Below are 5,508 nucleotides of genomic sequence, written 5' to 3'. Positions count from 1 at the left end.
ATGCAGGCCAAGCTCGACGAGGAAGCAGGACAACTTGTGCAGCTCCGGCAAAACATCGAGCAGGAGTGGGCAGGCCGAGCACTAGCTGGAGAAGCGCGTCATCAGGCCCAGGACGTCCAGCGCCGTATCACTGACGATGCCAGGGCAAGGCTGCCCCCGGCTTCCAGTGGAGTCGGCCAGAACCTGGCTGCAGCGGCAATACTACTCCGAGTGATGCCAGAGCCATCCACCACCGAGGGGCGGCGTATCCAGGGAGAACTCAAGAATCTCCTGGAGGATGCCGCGGTCCGACGGGCCGAGAGCTCTGCCTCTCGAAGGCAAGGGTACCCCCCGGAGCATCGCGCCGCGACTTCCCGATTCATGCGGGAAGCCTTGGTCCACACCGGGCACACGCGGGACGCGACGCCTGCAACCCCGGGTCGCCTCGGCAACGAGCACCGCGCCACGACCGTCAAGCCCGCCTCGACAAAAAGGTGCGCCGAGGCTACCACCCCAGGCGTGGGGGACGCTACGATAGTGGGGAGGATCGGAGCACCTCGCCCGAACCACCTGGTCCGTGAGCCTTCAGCCGAGCCATACGACGGGCGTCGTTCCCGACCCGGTTCTGAGCCCCGACTACCATCACCAAGTACTCGGGGAAATAAGGTCGGAACTATGGCTTGCGGACTACCGGCTGGCCTGCCAGCTAGGTGGAACGGATGATGACAACCTCATCATCCACAACCTCCCCCTGTTCCTCTTCGACGCCGCCCGAGCCTAGCTGGAGCATCTGCCTCCTGCGCAGATTTCCAACTGGGACGATCTGGTCAAAGCCTTCGCTGGAAACTTCCAGGGCACATACGTGCGCCCTAGGAACTCCTGGGATCTCCGAAGCTGCCGCCAACAGCTAGGGGAATCCCTGCGGGACTACATCCGGCGGTTTTCGAAGCAGCGCACCGAGCTGCCCAACATCACCGACTCAGATGTCATCGGCGCGTTCCTCGCCGGCACCACTTGCCGCGACCTGGTGAGCAAACTAGGTCGCAAGACTCCCACCAAGGCGAGCGAGTTGATGGACATCGCCACCAAGTTCGCCTCTGGTCAGGAGGCGGTCGAGGCCATCTTTCGGAAGGACAAGCAGCCTCAGGGACGCCAGCAGGAAGACGTCCCCGAGGCGTCCGCCCAGCGCGGCACGAAGAAGAGAGGCAAGAAGAAGTTGCAAGCGAAACGCGACGCTGCCGACGCAGATCTTGTCGCTGCTGCCAAGCACAGGAACCTTCGGAAGCCTCCCGGAGGGGCCAACCTGTTCGACAGGATGCTCACGGAGTCGTGCCCCTATCATCAGGGTCCCGTCAAGCACACCCTTGAGGAATGTGTCATGCTTCGGCGCTACTTCCATAAGGCCGGGCCCCCGGCGGAAGGTGGCAGAGGCCATGACAACGACAAGAAGGAGGGCAACAAGGCAGAGGAGTTCCCCGAGGTCCACGACTGTTTCATAATCTACGGTGGACAAGTGGTGAACGCCTCGGCTCGGCACTGCAAGCAGGAGCGCCGGGAGGTCTGCTCGGTGAAGGTGGTGGCACCAGTCTACCTAGACTGGTCCGTCAAGCCCATCACCTTCGACCAAGCCGACCACCCCGACCGCGTGCCAAGCCCAGGAAAGTACCCACTCGTTGTCGACCCCATCATCGGCAACGTCAGGCTCACCAAGGTCCTCATGGACAGAGGCAGCAACCTCAACATCATCTACGCCGAGACCCTTGGGCTCTTGCAGATCGATCTGTTCATGATCCGGGCTGGTGCGACGCCCTTTCATGGGATCATCCCCGAGAAGCGTGTCCAGCCCCTTGGACAGCTCGATCTGCCCGTCTGCTTCGGGACTCCCTCCAACTTCTGAAAGGAAACCCTCACGTTCGAGGTGGTCGGGTTCCGAGGAACCTACCACGCGGTGCTGGGGAGACCGTGCTATGCCAAGTTCATGGCCATCCCCAACTACACCTACCTCAAGCTCAAGATGCCAGGCCCCAACTGGGTCATCACCGTCGGATCCACATACCGACACACGTACGAATGCGACGTGGAGTGTGTGGAGTACGCTGAGGCCCTCACCGAGTCTGAGGCCCTCATCGCCGACCTGGAGTGCCTCTCCAAGGAGGTGCTAGATGTGAAGCGCCACGCCGGCAACTTCGAGCCAGCAGAGGCGGTTAAGTTCGTCCCTCTCGACCCCAGTGAAAGTCGTCTAGAGGGGGGTGAATAGGGCGAATCTGAAATTTACAAACTTAATCACAACTACAAGCCGGGTTAGCGTTAGAAATAAGAACGAGTCCGAGAGAGAGGGTGTAAAACAAATCGCAAGCAAATAAGAGTGTGACACAAGGATTTGTTTTACCGAGATTCGGTTCTCGCAAACCTACTCCCCGTTGAGGTGGTCACAAAGACTGGGTCTCTTTTAACCCTTTCCCTCTCTCAAACGGTCCCTCGGACCGAGTGAGCTTCTTCTTCTCAATGAAACGGGAACAAACTTCCCCGCAAGGACCACCACACAATTGGTGTCTCTTGCCTCGGTTACAATTGAGTTGTTCGCAAGAAAGAATGAAAGAACGAAGCAATCCAAGCGCAAGAGCTCAAAAGAACACAACAAATCTCTCTCACTAATCACTAAAGCTTTGTGTGGAATTGGGAGAGGATTTGATCACTTGGGTGTGTCTAGAATTGAATGCTAGAGCTCTTGTAAGTAGTTGGAAGGTGGAAAACTTGGATGACTTGAATGTGGGGTGGTTGGGGGTATTTATAACCCCAACCACCAAACTAGTCGTTTGGTGGAGGCTGCTGTCGCATGGCGCACCGGACAGTCCGGTGCGCCACCGGACACTGTCCAGTGCGCCAGCCACGTCACCAGGCCGTTGGGTTCCGACCGTTGGAGCTCTGTCTTGTGGGCCCGCCTGGCTGTCCGGTGGTGCACCGGACAAGTCCTGTAGACTGTCCGGTGTGCTACCCGCGCGTGCTCTGTCCTCTGCGCACGCAGGCGCGCATTTAATGCGTTGCAGTCGTCCGTTGCGCGCAAAGTAGTCGTTGCTCCGCTGGCTCACCGGACAGTCCGGTGTGCACCAGACATGTCCGGTGAATTTTAGCGGAGCGGATTCCCGAAGCTGGCGAGTTCAGAGTCGCTCTCCCCTGGGGCACCGGACACTGTCCAGTGGTGCACCGGACAGTCCGGTGGATTATAGCGAAGCTCCTCTGAGAATTCCCGAAGGTGAAGATTTCAGCTTGGAGTCGCCTGGTGCACCGGACACTGTTCGGTGTTACACCGGACAGTCCGGTGCGCCAGACTAGGGCACACTTCGGTTGTCCCTTGCTCTCTTGGTTGAACCATTTTCTTGGTCTTTTTATTGGCTTTTTGTGAACCTTTAGCACCTGTATATCTTATAGACTAGAGCAAACTAGTTAGTCCAATTATTTGTGTTGGGCAATTCAACCACCAAAATCAATTAGGAAATAGGTGTAAGCCTAATTCCCTTTCAATCTCCTCCTTTTTGGTGATTGATGCCAACACAAACCAAAGCAAGTATAGAAGTGCATAATTGAACTAGTTTGCATAATGTAAGTGCAAAGGTTACTTGGAATTGAGCCAATATAAATACTCATAGGATACGCATGGATTGTTTCTTTATTTTTAACATTTTGGACCACGCTTGCACCACATGTTTTGTTTTTGCAAATTCTTTTGTATATATTTTTCAAAATCCTTTTGCAAATAGTCAGAGGTAAATGAATAAGATTTTGCAAAGCATTTTCAAGATTTGAAATTTTCTCCCCCTGTTTCAAATGCTTTTCCTTTGACTAAAACAAAACTCCCCCTCAATGAAATCCTCCTCTTAGTGTTCAAGAGGGTTTTAAGATATCAATTTTGAAAATACTACTTTCTCCCCCTTTTGAACACAATAAGATACCAATTTGAAAAACTCTTTTTAAAATAAGGGTGGTGGTGCGGTCCTTTTGCTTTGGGCTAATACTTTCTCCCCCTTTGGCATGAATCGCCAAAAACGGATACTTTGAGTAAAATATAAGCCCTTTGCTAACTACTTTCTCCCCTTTGGCAAATAAAACATAAGTGAAGATTATACCAAAGATGGAGAGTTGCTCAGAGCGACGGCGAAGGATGAGTTATGGAGTGGAGTGGAAGCCTTTGTCTTCGCCGAAGACTCCAATTCCCTTTCAATACACCTATGACTTGGTTTGAAATTCACTTGAAAACACATTAGTCATAGCATATATAAAAGAGACATGATCAAAGGTATATGAGTGAGCTATGTGTGCAAAACATCAAAAGAAATTCCTAGAATCAAGAATATTTAGCTCATGCCTAAGTTTGTTAAAAGTTTGTTCATCAAGTGGCTTGGTAAAGATATCGGCTAATTGATCTTTAGTGTTAATATATGCAATCTCGATATCTCCCTTTTGTTGGTGATCCCTTAGAAAATGATACCGAATGGCTATGTGTTTAGTGCGGCTATGCTCAACGGGATTATCCGCCATGCGTATTGCACTCTCATTATCACATAGAAGAGGAACTTTGGTTAATTTGTAACCATAGTCCCTAAGGGTTTGCCTCATCCAAAGTAGTTGCGCGCAAGAATGACCTGCGGCAATATACTCGGCTTCGGCGGTAGAAAGAGCTACGGAATTTTGCTTCTTTGAAGCCCAAGACACCAAGGATCTTCCCAAGAACTGGCAAGCCCCCGATGTGCTCTTTCTATTAATTTTACACCCTGCCCAATCGGCATCCGAATAACCAATCAAGTCAAATGTGGATCCCCTAGGATACCAAAGCCCAAACTTAGGAGTATAAACTAAATATCTCAAGATTCATTTTACGGCCGTAAGGTGAGCTTCCTTAGGGTCGGCTTGGAATCTTGCACACATGCATACGAAAAGCATAATGTCCGGTCGAGATGCACATAAATAGAGTAAAGAACCTACCATCGATCGGTATACCTTTTGATCTACGGATTTACCTTCCGTGTCGAGGTCGAGATGCCCATTGGTTCCCATGGGTGTCTTGATGGGTTTGGCATCCTTCATCCCAAACTTGCTTAGAATATCTTGAGTATACTTTGTTTGGCTAATGAAGTTGCCCTCTTGGAGTTGCTTTACTTGAAATCCCAAGAAATACTTCAACTCCCCCATCATAGACATCTCAAATTTTTGTGCCATGATCCTACTAAATTCCTCACAAGTAGATTCGTTAGTAGACCCAAATATGATATCATCAACATAAATTTGGCATACAAACAAATTATTGACAAGAGTTTTAGTAAATAAAGTAGGATCGGCCTTTCCGACTTTGAATCCATTAGTGATAAGGAAATCTCTAAGGCATTCATACCATGCTCTTGGGGCTTGCTTGAGCCCATAAAGGGCCTTAGAGAGTTTATACACATGGTTAGGGTACTCACTATCTTCAAAGCCGGGAGGTTGCTCAACATAGACCTCTTCCTTGATTGGTCCATTGAGGAAGGCACTCTTCAC

Source organism: Zea mays, chromosome 5 (genome assembly GCF_902167145.1).
Source record: "Zea mays cultivar B73 chromosome 5, Zm-B73-REFERENCE-NAM-5.0, whole genome shotgun sequence".
In the NCBI taxonomy this organism is placed as follows: Eukaryota; Viridiplantae; Streptophyta; class Magnoliopsida; order Poales; family Poaceae; genus Zea; species Zea mays.
This window is presented reverse-complemented; position numbering follows the sequence as displayed.